Source organism: Capra hircus, chromosome 2, assembly GCF_001704415.2.
Source record: "Capra hircus breed San Clemente chromosome 2, ASM170441v1, whole genome shotgun sequence".
Taxonomy (NCBI): domain Eukaryota; kingdom Metazoa; phylum Chordata; class Mammalia; order Artiodactyla; family Bovidae; genus Capra; species Capra hircus.
The window spans coordinates 98,608,000-98,623,867 of NC_030809.1; the positions used below are offsets into that span (position 1 = coordinate 98,608,000).

At 46.2% G+C, this 15,868-nt stretch overlaps 1 long non-coding RNA gene across 2 annotated transcripts in view; it reads right to left on the reverse strand.

The window, feature by feature from the left end:
- Positions 1-11,916, reverse strand: part of LOC108633441 — a 28,170-nt gene extending 16,254 nt beyond the window's left edge. For both annotated transcript variants that reach the window (XR_001917070.1, XR_001917068.1), the window contains exon 1: positions 11,727-11,916. This is a non-coding gene — a long non-coding RNA (uncharacterized LOC108633441). The remainder of the gene's footprint in view (positions 1-11,726) is intronic.

Here is a 15,868-nt window from a genome sequence, read left to right on the forward strand (position 1 = left end):
CCTGCCTCAGCTGGCACTGTCCCCGCGTAATTCATCAGCACATTCCGAGGTGAAGGAAAGGCCACCTGTCCTCTCTCCCCATGTGTCTGCCCACAAGATCCTTCCCCTGCAGACCTTGGGAGGGGGATCTACTGATACCTTGTGACGAGTCGGCGCTCCCGAGAAGTGAGTGGGTGAACAGGAGACGCTGAATGGTTCTGCCAGGAACAAAGAGCAAAAGCTTGTGGGTGGAGCAGAGGAAACCGGAGGCAGAGCTGAGGGGGTCCACAGAGCCGGGCAGCCGCTCCCTTGTGTGGCTGTGGGGCGGGTGGTAAGAAAACTGACTGACCAGGGGGTGCTGCGGAGCAGGCGTAGGAGAATGACAATGTCTTGGAAATCAGGACAAGAGGGACCTGGGACAGAAACAGGTGGACTTGGCCAAGTGAACGAGGAATCTAGAGCTCGGGAACAGGACTCCCAGGAAGAGCTGTGTCCCGAAGAGCCACAGTCCCTAATCGCTTGTGGCCGCGATTGCTAGTCTGCATAAGGCCTGGTCCTCTGAGGCAGGCAGACACCTGAACTGGCATTTAACAAGGAGCAAAAGGAGAGGAGAGGAAAATGGAGAGTAGCAATTCTGAGGCCCGGTCTCCGGTAAAAGCTTTGAGAAGCCCCCGGTCCAAATACAGCTTATACAGCAGGAGTGTAACCTGCAGCCAGCTGAGCGTTTCCTCTTCTTTCTCATACCTCACCACAAACACACTTGCCCCACCACGAACACACTCACCCTGCCACACACTCAGCCCACCACAAACACATTCACCCCACCCCAAACACACTTACCCCACCAGAAGCACCTTCTTCACACCCACCTCCCCCCCACACACACACACTCAACCACGTATACACACACCCCACCGAGTATTAAGCTATGATCCCAGGTTGGAGTGCCAACCTCAGGGCCATGTTCTGGAACAGTGCCATAGTCTTATCTCAGGAAATTTAGAACTGCAGGGACTGAAACCCCTAGGATGAAGTCCAATGAGGCCTTATTCTAAATTCTGTTCTCCAGTGAATGCTGGCAAAATGAGTTTCCAGCTGACGAGCAGAACCACAAAGCCAGACAGTATCTCAAAAGATCACTCGGTGCTGAGGGAACAGACGGGACTCCACCCAAATCTCCCCCAGTAATCACAGTTGCCTTTTAGTAATCTTTTCCGGAAGGCTGATATGGCTCAGTCTCAATTCCAGAATCACTGAGTTTTTCTTAGGTTGAAATGGTGCATAGTTATCATGTTTTGGAACCAGACTCAAAATCTGCTCCTCATTATTTATTTACTTTATTTATTATTATTTTTTACCATTACTTACGACATCATTTTTGTTGGAGTCTCTTCATTGTAGAGTCAGTACAATTCCTCTGTCAGACTCTTGCCCCCATTCATATCAGAGTTGCTTTAGAGTGGGAGACTGAGGCTGCTGGGGGTGTACTTGCAGCGTGAGATCTCTTACTGGGGGCTGGGGTGAGTACTTAGGGTATTTGTGGAGCGAAAATGAAAAACACAACAATCCAAGGTACTGGTCAGTCACAGGAAGATGCACAAGCCTGGAGGTCTCTGTGGCCAGCAGATGCCATCTTGTACCCTGCTCACCTCTTATGTGTGGTGGTTGGGGTGGAGGAACCCAATCCTTGGGGTGGTCCTTGTTCTTCCAAACATCCCTGAGTTGGTGTTGCCCAAAGCTTAGAGGCCCATGGGTTTGTCAGTTTCTCCCTTCAGGTCCTCTGTTCAATATTCAGAGTCCTGAGGTGAGGAAGAGAAGGTTGTAGCAGCTTCAGAGGGCAGACCAACCTCCCTAGAGTGCATGGTCTGAGAAGTCCCCATTGAGACTGCTGGTGAAGGATATCATAATGCCTGGAGCCAAGTTTCCCCAGAGCCTCAGATTCTCAGCAGTTAATGCAAACTCCCCCTGCCTCCACCCCTAGAAAGGTCTGACCATGCAAACTCCACCCAAAGTTGTTCAGAGAAGTAAGCTTTATGGCGGACAAGGGTATATATGGCCACTAGGGTTCTTCTCAAGCTAGGAAGGTATTTAAAGTTATTGGTCTTTCTGCATCTTCCAAATTTTACATTCTATATTTATTTGTTTAATATAAAACATGTTAATTATTTATAGGCCAAATTATAACTTTCGCCCCTAAGTCTTCAAATTAAATGGACTTTCTAGGAAACTACCTGCTCTTTTTTTGTATTCCTGGCAATAGGACTTAATGCATTAAGAGTGAGCCTATTCTGTCTGTTACTACTGTAATTGGAGTAAGAATATAACTTTCACTACCATTAATGACAGTGGGATTCTGGACAGAATGCTGTGCTGTTTTCTATGTTTTCCTTTTTTCCCATTAAAAAAAATTGAGATATAATCCACATACCATAAATTTCAACATTTTAACATATATAATTCAGTGAGTTTTAACATATTTATACAGTTGTACAGCCATCACCACAATCTAACTTCAGAATATTTTCATCCCCCAAAAGAGAACTGCTGTGTGCATCATCTCAAGACCTTTAGCACTCACCCCCATTCCCCTCCCCAGCCCCTAATCTGCTTTGTCTCTATGGATACTTGCATTATTTCAAATCATCCTAAACAATTACTTTGTAAAGGATGAGAAAACTAAACCTCTAAGAAGTTCACTAAGCACGGGCGGCTGCAACCAGCGCACTAAGCGCGGCCGAGAGGAGCTACCCCACGACTCAGGGGCAAAAGCTGGGAGGACCCCATGCCCGAAGGGCGGCGGACAAGAGGAGTTACCCCACGTCCGAGGTCACGGGCAGCGGCCGCGGGTACCAGGCTGCAATGGCGCAGGAACGGCTGGGAGGAGCTACCCCGCCCCCGAGGTCAGGGGCGATAGCCGGGAGGAGCTACCCCATGCCCGAGGCCAGGGGTGGCGGCTGGGAGGAGCAACCCCACGTCCAAGGAGCGGTGGCTAAGTGGGCGCAGGAGGGCCTAGAGGAGCTATCCCACATTGAAGGTCAGGAAGGGCAGTGGTAAGGAGATACCCTTTGTCCAAGGTAAGGAGCAGCGGCTGCATTTTGCTGGAGCAGCTGTGAAGAGATACCCCATGCCCAAGGTAAGAGAAACTCAAGTAAGATGGTAGGTGTTGCAAGAGGGCATCAGAGGGCAGACACACTGAAACCATACTCACAGAAAACTAGTCAGAAAACTAGGACCACAGCCTTGTCTAACTCAATGAAACCAAGCCATGCCTGCAGGGCAACCCAAGACGGGCGGGTCATGGTGGAGAGGTCTGACAGGATGTGGTCCACTGGAGAAGGCAATGGCAAACCACTTCAGGATTCTTGCCTTGAGAATCCCATGAACAGTATGAAAAGGCAAAATGATAGGATACTGAAAGAGGAACTCCCCAGGTCAGTAGGTGCCCAACACGCTACTGGAGATCAGTGGAGAAATAACTCCAAAAAGAATGAAGGGATGGAACCAAGGCAAAAACAATACCCAGCTGTGGATGTGACTGGTGATAGAAGCAAGGTCCGATGCTGTAAAGAGCAATATTGCATAGGAACCTGGAATGTCAGGTCCATTTTCAGTTCAGTTCAGTCACTCAGTCGTGTCCGACTCTTTGTGACCCCATGAATCACAGCACGCCAGGTCCATGAATCAAGGCAAATTGGAAGTGGTCAAACAAGAGATGGCAAGAGTGAACGTCAACATTCTAGGAATCAGCGAACTAAAATGGACTGGAATGGATGAATTTAACTCAGATGACCATTGTATCTACTACTGCGGGCAGGAATCCCTCAGAAGAAATGGAGTAACCATCATGGTCAACAAAAGAGTCCGAAATGCAGTACTTGGATGCCATCTCAAAAACGACAGAATGATCTTTGTTCGTCTCCAAGGCAAACCATTCAGTATCACAGTAATCCAAGTCTATGCCCCAACCAGTAACACTGAAGAAGCTGAAGTTGAACGGTTCTATGAAGACTTACAAGACCTTGTAGAACTAACACCCAAAAAAGATGTCCTTTTCATTATAGGGGACTGGAATGCAAAAGTAGGAAGTCAAGAAACACCTGGAGTAACAGGCAAATTTGGCCTTGGAATGCAGAATGAAGGAGGGAAAAGACTAATAGTTTTGCCAAGAAAATGCACTGGTCATAGCAAACACCCTCTTCCAACAACACAAGAGAAGACTCTACACATGGACATCACCAGATGGTCAACACTGAAATCAGATTGATTATATGCTTTTCAGCCAAAGATGGAGAAGCTCTATACAGTCAACAAAAACAAGACCAGGACCTGACTGTGGCTCAGATCATGAACTCCTTATTACCAAATTCAGACTTAAATTGAAGAAAGTAGGGAAAACCGCTAGACCATTCAGATATGACCTAAATCAAATCTCTTATGATTATTCAGTGGAAGTGAGAAATAGATTTAAGGGCCTAGATCTGATAGATAGGGCCTGATGAACTATGGAATGAGGTTTGTGACATTGTACAGGAGACAGGAATCAAGACCATCCCCATGGAAAAGAAATGCAAAAAAAGCAAAATGGCTGTCTGGGGAGGCCTTACAAATAGCTGTGAAAAGAAGAGAGGCGAAAAACAAAGGAGAAAAGGAAAGATATAAGCATCTGAATGCAGAGTGCCAAAGAATAGCAAGAAGAGATAAGAAAGCCTTCTTCTGCGATCAATGCAAAGAAATAGAGGAAAACAACAGAATGGGAAAGACTCTGAAGGGATGGGATATCTCTTCAAGAAAATTAGAGATACCAAGGGAACATTTCATGCAAAGATGGGCTCGATAAAGGACAGAAATGGTACGGTCCTAACAGAAGCAGAAGACATTAAGAAGAGGTGGCAAGAATACACAGAAGAATTGTACTAAAAAGATCTTCATGACCCAGATAATCACGATGGTGTGATCACTCATCTAGAGCCAGACATCCTGGAATGCGAAGCCAAGTGGGCCTTAGAAAGCATCACTACAAGCAAAGCTAGTAGCGGTGATGGAATTCCAGTTGAGCTATTTCAAATCCTGAAAGATGATGCTGTGAAAGTGCTACACTCAATATGCCAGCAAATTTGGAAAACTCAGCAGTGGCCACAGGACTGGAAAAGGTCAGTTTTCATTCCAATTGCAAAGAAAGGCAATGCCAAAGAATGCTCAAACTACCGCACATTTGCACTCATCTCACATGCTAGTAAAGTAATGCTCAAAATTCTCCAAGCCAGGCTTCAGCAATATGTGAACCGTGAACTTCCTGATGTGGAAGCTGGTTTTAAAAAAGGCAGAGGAACCAGAGATCAAATTGCCAACATTCTCTGGGTCACGGAAAAAGCAAGAGAGTTCCAGAAAAACATCTATTTCTGCTTTATTGACTATGCCAAAGCCTTTGACTGTGTGGATCACAATAAACTGTCAAAAATTCTGAAAGAGGTGCGAATAGCAGACCACCTGACCTGTCTCTTGAGAAATCTGTATGCAGGTCAGGAAGCAACAATTAGAACTGGACATGGAACAACAGACTGGTTCCAAATAGGAAAAGGAGGACGTCAAGGCTGTATATTGTCACCTTGCTTATTTAACTTCTATGCAGGGTACATCATGAGAAACGCTGGACTGGAAGAAACATAAGCTGGAATCAAGATTGCCGGGAGAAATATCAATCACCTCAGATATGCAGATGACACTACCCTTATGGCAGAAAGTGAAGAGGAACTAAAAAGCCTCTTGATGAAAGTGAAAGTGGAGAGTGAAAAAGTTGGCTTAAAGCTCAACATTCAGAAAACGAAGATCATGGCATCCGGTCCCATCATTTCATGGGAAATAGATGGGGAAACAGTGGAAACAGTGTCAGACTTTATTTTTTTGGGCTCCCAAATCACTGTAGATGGTGATTGCAGCCATGAAATTAAAAGACACTTACCCCTTGGAAGAAAAGTTATGACCAACCTAGATAGCATATTCAAAAGCAGAGACATTACTTTGCCAACTAAGGTCCATCTAGTCAAGGCTATGGTTTTTCCAGTGGTCATGTATGGACATGAGAGTTGGACTGTGAAGAAGGCTGAGCACCAAAGAATTGATTCTTTTGAACTGTGGTGTTGGAGAAGACTCTTGAGAGTCCCTTGGACTGCAAGGAGATCCAACCAGTCCATTCTGAAGGAGATCAACCCTGGGATTTCTTTGGAAGGAATGATGCTAAAGCTGAAACTCCAGTACTTTGGCCACCTCATGTGAAGAGTTGACTCATTGGAAAAGACCCTGATGCTGGGAGGGACTGGGGGCAGGAGGAGAAGGGGACGACAGAGGATGAGATGGCTGGATGGCATCATGGACTCGATGGACGTGGGTCTGAGTGAACTCTGGGAGTTGGTGATGGACAGGGAGGCCTGGCGTGCTGCGATTCAGGGGGTTGCAAAGAGCCAGACACGACTGAGCGACTGAACTGAACTGAGAAGTTCAATAACATGATCACACCCCACGTGTGGTGAGTGGGTGAGCCAGGTTTTAAACCCAGGGCTCTCTGACTCCAGCACCTGTGCTGGCAGACACTCCCCTCACTTCCTCTGCCCTGTCTACTGCTGCTCTCACTCCATCCAGGCATCCCAGTTCAACCTGAACACATTCAAGCGGCCTTGCTCCTGCCCCATCCCTGTGGGACCAGGCGCCCTGCTGCTGCACTGCAGGTGCTGGCTACCTCACACTTGCTGGGGGGTCAAGCCAGCCCCTCTTTGTAGACCTTTGGGATGACGTTTATCCCCATTTGGCCCATGTGCTGGGTTCTACCTGCAGGGCGAGGCTGATGCTGAAAGTAGGGACCTGGCTGAGAATAAGAATGGGACCAGATGCATGAAGCTAGAGAGCAGGGAAGTGCCAAGAGGGGAAGCAGGAAGACCAAGAATACCTCACATCTCTGGGGACAATGCATCCTGTTCAGAACCACCCAGTGACTTGTTACGCACTTAGGACGTAGTTGCTAGCCCCTCATCTTTTATTTGGAGAAAAGTCCAGCCCACGTGGTTCTTTCATAATCAGGAAGTGTTTCTAGGATGGAAAACTCAAGGAGAGTAAGGAAAACTTGCAACTTTAGGGGTCTAATAACTTGGTCATTAGGCCCAATCATCAAAAGAAGCAATTTTTTCAGGTCGTTGGCTTTTGGTGTGAACTGCCTCTTCTGCCAAAGGACAGACAAAAATTCTCCATGGCAGCACGGTTTAGGTTAGAGCCCCTGTTTAGCGCAACAGCAGGCATGCCTTGACTGCTAATCCCACATGTTACAAGGCATCTTTATGATACCTTCTGCCTCCACCGAGGCCCCTCCTCCAGTGCTATTGCCAAGGGGAGCAGAGAAAATGATGCCTTTAGCTGTGACCTTTCTGCTCGGAAATCTCTCAGTTGATCAGTTCCCAATATGTTTAATGTGATATTTGCAGGGAGAATGACCTTCATTAAATGGTAAGGTCAAATGCAACATTGGAGGAGAGAGCCAAGAGTGGCAAGGAGACAGAGAAGGAAATTATTGCTCCCTCTCTCCAGAGTGTTGAAAGAATCCAGAAATATTGAAACAGGTCTCTAGGTCTATGACTATAGCTTTCCAGCATCGAAGGGTGCTAAGTCAAGCTCCAAGGTCTCACCAGCAAGCTCCCGGTATTTACTTGCTTGATAAATAATAAGCAAAGGGTAAAGTAAGGCCTGACTGCCACAGAGCTCAGTTTGCTGTGTCTTTGGGAAGAGCCAAAGTATTTATTTAATTCAGTGGATGTGAAAGGCATAAACTTCAGCAGTTCCCTTTAGAAGCTTCCCACCCATTCTAGGGAGAAAAAGAAAAAACAAGATCACATAGTGTTTTCTAAGGGCACTCAGAAAGATTAATATATAGAAAAGACCACAGTGTAGCTGCCAGTGAGTTTTTAAAGTCCACATATGGTTTTCATGTGCCTACAAAACCCAGGCAATCAGAACAAGCTCAGGTAATATCCAAGGTAAAATACTTTTCTTATGTCCCTAAAGGTGTCATTTCTTGGTTATCTTGTCAGTTTCTCCCCAAGATCTTTGAAATACAGATACAGTTCATGAAGGAAAAAAGCAGTATGATAGAAACAAAAGACCATGTGTTTTGGCATCAAGAACATCTATGTTTCTGTCCTGTTTCCCCCTTTTACTAGCTAGCAGACTGGGCAAGTTATTAAAGTTCTTTTATCCTGAGTTTCCTTATCTGCAGAATGGGGTTATCAATTAAGGTTCTCGGGCTACAAGTCACAGAAAGTCTAACTCAGTGTTCAAACAATGGAGGGGCTCAGTGGCTGACATTGCAGAGGACCAGCAGACCAGCAGCAGCTCAGTCTGGGCCTTCTCTCTTCCTCTGTGTCTGGCCTCCCTGCCCTAGCACATGTCAGCAGTAAAGAAAGGGCTGCAGCAGTTCCAGGCCTTTCATGCATACACAAGTTCAGGAGAAAGAGACTCTCTCCTCCAGTCACTCTCCCTTAGGAAAAAGCAAATTTCTTTCCCAGAAGCACTTAACTAACTTCCTCTTGTTTCCTATTGGCTCAAAGAAGTCACATGCCATTTCTTAACTAATTGTTATGGCAACAAGGATGTCATACCCCGATTGGCTAAGAGCTGAGATAATCACGATGGTGTGATCACTCACCTAGAGCCAGACATCCTGGAATGTGAAGTCAAGTGAGCCTTAGGAAGCATCACTATGAACAAAGCTAGTGGAGGTGATGGAATTCCAGTTGAGCTATTTCAAATCCTAAAAGATGATGCTGTGAAAGTGCTGCACTCAACATGCCAGCAAATTTGGAAAACTCAGCAGTGGCCACAGGACTGGAAAAGGTCGGTTTTCATACCAGTCGCAAAGAAAGGCAATGCCAAAGAATGCTCAAACTACCGCACAATTACACTCATCTCACACACTAGTAAAGTAATGCTCAAAATTCTCCAAGCCAGGCTTCAGCAATATGTGAACCATGAACTTCCAAGTGTTCAGGATGGGTTTAGAAAAGGCAGAGGAACCAGAGATCAAATTGCCAACATCTGCTGGATCATCGAAGAAGCAAGAGAGTTCCAGTTTTTATTGATTATGCCATAGTTTTTATTGACTATGCCAAAGCCTTTGACTGTGTGGATCACAATAAACTGTGGAAAATTCTGAAAGAGATGGGAATCCCAGACCACCTGACCTGCCTCTTGAGAAACCTATATGCAGGTCAGGAAGCAAAAGTTAGAACTGGACATGGAACAACAGACTGGTTTCAAATAGAAAAGGAGTACGTCAAGGCTGTATATTGTCACCCTGCTTATTTAACTTCTATGCAGAGTATATCATGAGAAACACTGGGCTGGAAAAAGCACAAGCTGGAATCAAGATTGCCGGGAGAAATATCAATAACCTCAGATATGCAGATGACACTACCCTTATGGCAGAAAGTGAAGAGGAACTAAACAGCCTCATGATGAAAGTGAAAGAGGAGAGTGAAAAAGTTGGCTGAAAGCTCAACATTCAGAAAACTAAGATCATGCATCTGGTCCCATCACTTCATGGGAAATAGATGGGGAAACAGTGGAAACAGTGGCTGACTTTATTTTAGGGGGCTCCAAAGTCACTGCTGATGGTGATTGCAGCCATGAAATTAAAAGACACTTATTCCTTGGAAAGAAAGTTATGAGCAACCTAGACAGCATATTAAAAAGCACAGACAGTTTGTCCACAAAGGTCCATCTAGTCAAGGCTATGGTTTTTCCAGTATTCATGTATGGATGTGAGAGTTGGACTATAAAGAAAGCTGAGTGTCGAAGAATTGATGCTTTTGAACTGTGGTGTTGGAGAAGACTCTTGAGAGTCCCTTGGACTGCAAGGAGATCCAACCAGTCTATCTTAAAGGAGATCAGTCCTGGGTGTTCATTGAAGGACTGATGTTGAAGCTGAAACTCCAATACTTTGGCCACCTGATGTGAAGAGCTGACTCGTTTGAAAAGACCCTGATGCTGGGAAAGATTGAGGGCAGGAAGAGAAGGGGACAACAGAGGATGAGATAGTTGGATGGCATAACCGACTCAGTGGACACGAGTTTGGGTAAACTCTGGGAGCTGGTGATGGACAGGGAAGCCTGGCATGCTGCTGTTCATGGGGTTGCAGAGTCGGGCATGTCTGAGCAACTGAACTGAGTTCCTCAGCTTATCAATGACAAATGATTCCTCTTGGATCAAATAGGCCCACTTCTGGAGCTAGAGCTACAGCTGGGAATGGGATCTCTTTCCTGGGAAGGCCAAGGGATGGACGGATGATGCTTAGGTAGGTACCACTAACCCAATTCACAGAAAATTGTGAGAATTAAATGAAATCCGTGACAGTATTTAGCCCAGCTTCCAGCACAGAGTGAATCTCAGTGAGAGAGTATTTTAAGGTGGAAGGTGGGGAAGAATATCATGGATGAAGTGAAACCAAAAATGAATCACCTATCTGGAGGCTACAGGTTAAGAGGACATGCTTCTAAATTGCTTAAAATTCTATTCTAATAACCACCTCCCAAACACAAACACTTAGTGTGTTAGAGTTAAGACAATGCTCAGGATGCTTCTAAGCACTGCAGTAGGAGTCAGAAGACCATTTCCTGGCTGAAAGACACAACTTGTCTGAGCCTTCATTTCCTCCCATTAATTTGCTCTTGGTTAATTGCCATCTCTGAAAGTGGTCTCTCATTGTTCACATGTGCTCACTTGCTTCAGTTGTGTCCGACTCTTTGTGACCCTATGGATAACAGCCCACCAGGCTGTCCATGGGATTCTCCAGGCAGGAATACTGGAGTGGGTTGCCTTTTCCTCCTCCAGGGGATCTTCCCAACCCAGGGATCGAACTCCCATCTCTTCTGTCTCCTGCGTTGGCAAGCAGGTTCTTTACCACTAGCACCACGGTACTCTTTAACAGGACTTTCTGCAATGATGGAAATGGTTTTGGTGCTGTCCAGTACAGTAGCCACTAGCTGTATGTATGGCCTAGGAGTTGAATTTTCAATTTTCTTTTCTTTTCATTTTAATATAAATAGCCACATGTGGCTAGTGGCTACTGTCATGGATAATAGAACCCTAGACTATAGTTTCCTGGACACTGAGGCAGAAGTTTCTCCTTCTCCCATATCTCACCCCAGCCTTGAGTCAAGCCCTTGGCGGGCCCTTCATCAGTGCCTCTGACTGACTGATGCCACTTTGCAGTGACTCAGAGCAGACCTCCCCCGACACAGCTGTGTGACGGAGGAGAGAAAAGTGAAGCTACCTTGGGAACAAGAGTGATACGCTGCTTGCTCCACTCTGCAGTACTGGATCGCTTTATTATCTGGGTCATTATCAGGTCTGTTCCCGGCTGGGTTTGCATGTGTGCCTGTCAATTGTTTGTGTAAATAAGAATGACCCTGGGTGGTGAGAGGAGCTGCCCCCTCTTCATCTTCCTGGTGCAGAGCTCTGCATTCTGGGTTGATGGCCTTTGTCCTGGTCTCCTGCGCACTTGAGCCCTTGCTGAGAACATAGAGGCTTTAAAGGGGAGGGAAAAAACCCACTCCAGGAGCTGAGCAGGCTGAATCTGTTCTTCAGCTCCTACCACTGTGTTCTGGAAGTGCCACCGCTAACCCTCTCTTGGGAGAAACAATGGCCCCTGTGAACAGGGCCCTTTCCTGGGAGCTCACGTTACCTCTCTCTCCATGGGCTCACATTACCTCTGTCTCCTCCAGGAAAAGGCCATGGCCGATCCTCAGGTAGATACGATGCCCTCCTCCCTGTTGTCATCAAGACGATCGAAGCCCTGCCATCGTTAGGTTGAATCTAGAAGGGTTTAGATGTGGGGGTTGTTTCTCGGCTTCGGTGAGGAATAGCTTATTTGTAAACTCTCCCCTGCTTCTGAACTGAACCTTGAAACTCAATTTGCTGATGAAACTGCCTCTTCTCAGGGTATTTATTACGGTGTGTGCGCCACCTAGTGGCTGCTGTCTGAAATGCAGACAGTTCGGCCACCAATCTGTCGTCTCATTTTTCCTGGGTCAAACAAAAGACCTTAGGAAATCTGTCTTTGCTGAGTAAACTCCGTTTTCCTTCTACCTCCTCGCAGATGACCCTCTGTGATCCCAAACTCTCCTCTCGTGGAGCTCTCGTCCTAAGAGAAGCCTGGACGTCTTCCCGGGACTTTCCAGTGTCTGTCAAAAGAATTTTACAGACTGCCTGGAGACTTCAGAAAGCTGCTCAAGAAGGCATAGATGAGCCTTTCTGCTTATGTCCCAGAGCTTCACAAGCTCCCTTGGTGCCAGCGGCACTCTGAGCGGCACTCTGGCTGGGTTCCCCCACGTGGGATTCAGTCACCCAGGACTGAAGGGTGACTAGGGGGCCTCTTATCCTTCTTCCCGGGACCACATCTGCTACACATGGATGATGAGCTGTCCCTGGGGATGGACATCATGTTCAGGGAAACATAGCAAATATTTTATTGAAGTCATTGCTGTTTATTTTGTTTTATTGTGGCAAAATATACATATCATAAAATTTACATTTTTGACAACTTCTAAGCGTGCAGTTCAGGGGCATTAAATACATGCACAGTGTCATGCAGCTCTCATCAGCTGTCCGTCTCCAGAGCTTTTTTGCCATTCCCTACCCAAAACCCTCACACTCTCCACGCAGTCACTCCCCGTTCCTCCCTGCTGCCTGGCCCTGGTTACGCTGATCCTGCTTTCTGTGAATTTGCCTCATCGAACTAGATACCTTATATAAGTGGAATTATACAATTTTTGCTGTTCTGTGTCTGTCTTAGTCAAATATTTTTAGTTGTGGCTGTTTTACTTGGGCTATAGAGACTTTCTTTTCTGTTTTCTCTGGAGGAGAAACGGGAAAGGAGTCAGCAAAATGAACTTAAACCTTGCCCTTGAGCCCGCGCCAGCCCTGGATGTGCTCTGCGCCTGGGTGTGCCTCTGAAAACTGCTGTGGTGTCGAGGAAAGGAGGAGCCACCAACTGAAATCTCTCAAAACAAACAAGGAAGAGTCCATTGTTCAGTGGCTTAGGCGAATCAGGTCTCGCCTGGCATTTCCTGGCCCAGGTTTACAGGGATCCTAAGGAGACAGTTCCTGTGAAGTCTGACGCCAGGGGCTGTCACTGAGGAGCCTGTGGGGACCTAGAGGGTCTGACCCTGATGGTTTGTGGCCAGGCAGGCAAGAGACAGCTCTGAGTGTCTGGACTTGGTGGTGGAGTGGCTTTGGGGTTTGTGTGACTGGAGGTAACCTGAGGATTCAAGGGGGTTTGTGTCTATACTTCTTTCTTCCTCCATTCTGTAGGAACAGATTGTTTACCTATTGCATGAACAGAAAGGACCCTTTGGTAGAAATGGCTATTATTATGTGTGTAGGTTTCAACTCTGTTATGGAACTATAATTCTGAAAATGACACTTCCCAGGGAAAAAAGGGTTTGGAGTGCCAGAGTGAGTCATTGTACTGGTAACAATTAACACTTACACAGCATTTAAATGGCTTATAAAGCACTTTTCACTCACATGATCTCATTTTTCATCCCAAAGAACAGAAAGAGGCAAGAAGCATCTGTAAATGGCACCAGGAAATGGTGTATCATTTATTGGTGTCGATTAATTGGTGGTTATCTCAGATCTGCCCATGGGCTTCAACTCTTTTCCTTGGCTGAAAAGAGGGATTCACTAGGAAGTTCTCCCAGGAACAAGGAAACCTGGCCTCTAGGCCAAGGTCGTTTAGTTGATAAGTGGGACATGTTGAGTTCAATAGTAACTTATTTCTTTGTGGAACTTCTCAGAGCCTTTAACATGTTAGTGTGCAGTGTGACTTCCCCAAGGTGGTGTAGAGTATATATTTCTCACACATATTTTATAATGGAAAAGTGTCTGAGACTGTTCCTTGGGACACAGTTTGGGAAGTACTGACTCAATAGAGTGGGTCCCTTGGACCAGGGCTACCAAAGAAATGGAGCCAAAGAGCTTTGCAGAGAGGTAAGGAAGCTGGATATCTAAGCAGAATGGTCAGAACCCCATAGAAGGAGAGCACGTGGTGAGGGGCTCGCCCTTGGAGGAAGGGTAGAATAAGCCTGAAGGCAGGATGTCCAGCCACAGAACTTCCCATGGCTGTCCAACTCATTCGAGCAAGATCGGTGCAACATCTGCCCTTCCAGTCTCTACCAGGTGGACAGCAGTGGGATATGGAAGAACCTGCATCCACTCAGGTTCAAGGGGAGTCCCTCAAAATGGTCAGGCCCTCTCACAGAGGAATTCAAGGATACCTGCGTCATTTAGTCCTGTGGGGATCGCACTTAACAGGAGCCATCATCACCGATTTGGAGACCCCTCAGTCATGCTTTTGAATGATACGTTTATTTCAATGGGGTTTGATTTTTTATCATGGACAAGCATAAAATTTGTAGAAATATTGCTTTCCCAGCCTCTTAAATCATAGGTACGGCAATAGCTGCCATTTTGGAGGGCTTTCACTGTAACACGCGCTGTCCTGAGCATTCTACATCAACATTTTTACCTGACTCTCACAACAAACCTCTGCAAGAGGTTTTATTACTTTCTTCATTTTACAGATGAGGAAATTGTATCTTAGAAATGTTAGGTGTCTTGTTGTTGATCACTCATCTATAGCTCAGACATTAACCCAAGTAACGCTGTAGTCTCTATATTTAACCAATGATACTTGACTGCCTCATCACATGTAGAAAAGATTGCTGGTTGCCCTACCCACCTAGTCATTCTCCCCATCTAACTTTCCAGAAGGGTCTAATTTATTCCAAAAACTCAAGACTATTTCCCAGCTTCCTTTTCAGTCTGTCCACTGAGATGTGAGCAGAAGTTGTTGGCTGTTGTTTCTGGGAAGGCTACTTAAAGGGCTGATATACACCCTGTTGACCTTTTCCTGATCTTTGAGCGTGCTAAGTTGCTTCAGTCATATTGGACTCTTTGCGACCCCATGGACTTGTAGCCCCCCCAGCTCCTCTGTCCATGGGATTCTCCAAGCAAGAATACTGGAGCAGGTTGCCGTGCCCTTCTCCAGGGGATCAACTTAACCCAGGGATCGAACTCTTGTCTCTTAAGTCCCCTGCATTGGCAGGCAGGTTCTTTACCGCTAGCGCCACCTTTCCCTGATTCCACCTGCCTGAATCGTGGAGGTGGTGGCAAGAGTTCCAGCAGCCATCTCAGATCACGAGGTGTCCTTGAGGGTGGACATCCCCATTCTAAGGATGACAAAGCAGGAAGGTAGAAGTCTCTGCCAACCATGGAATCAACACACCCACTATTGAATCCATACCACCAGAGACAAATTATCCTTTACTGTTTTTAAACCACTGTAATTTGGATTTTCTTTCAGTTCTGTTAAATGAAACAAATCCTGACAGATACACCAAGCCATATTTCAAATTGCGCTTCCTGGTGTGAATTTCTAACTGCCTGGCCATCAATGAATAATTTCCTCCATTAAGCTGTTTCCCTTCCACACCCCATGCCCCAGGGAAGCATGTTCCCTCCCTGTCTGATTCAAGTCCTAAGTCCCGGTGACCTTCTCCACACCCACCCAGCCTCTTCCTTTCTAAATCCAGCAATTAATACCATTCCCACACATCTGGCCCTGCATTTTTCTCAGCACCATTCAAAATAATATTAGGAATGTTTTATACCGACAACTCTTTGGGGAGAAGCACGGTTCAGTGTAAAAAGCACTGACTGCTAGAAAAATAAGGGGGTGGCTCATCCCTTTGCAAGCAGCGAGGCTGTAAAGGAAGAGCTGGTAGGTGATCGCTTCCACCACATGAGCCTGAGACCCCCTGACTCGGCCAGTAATGACTCTTCCATT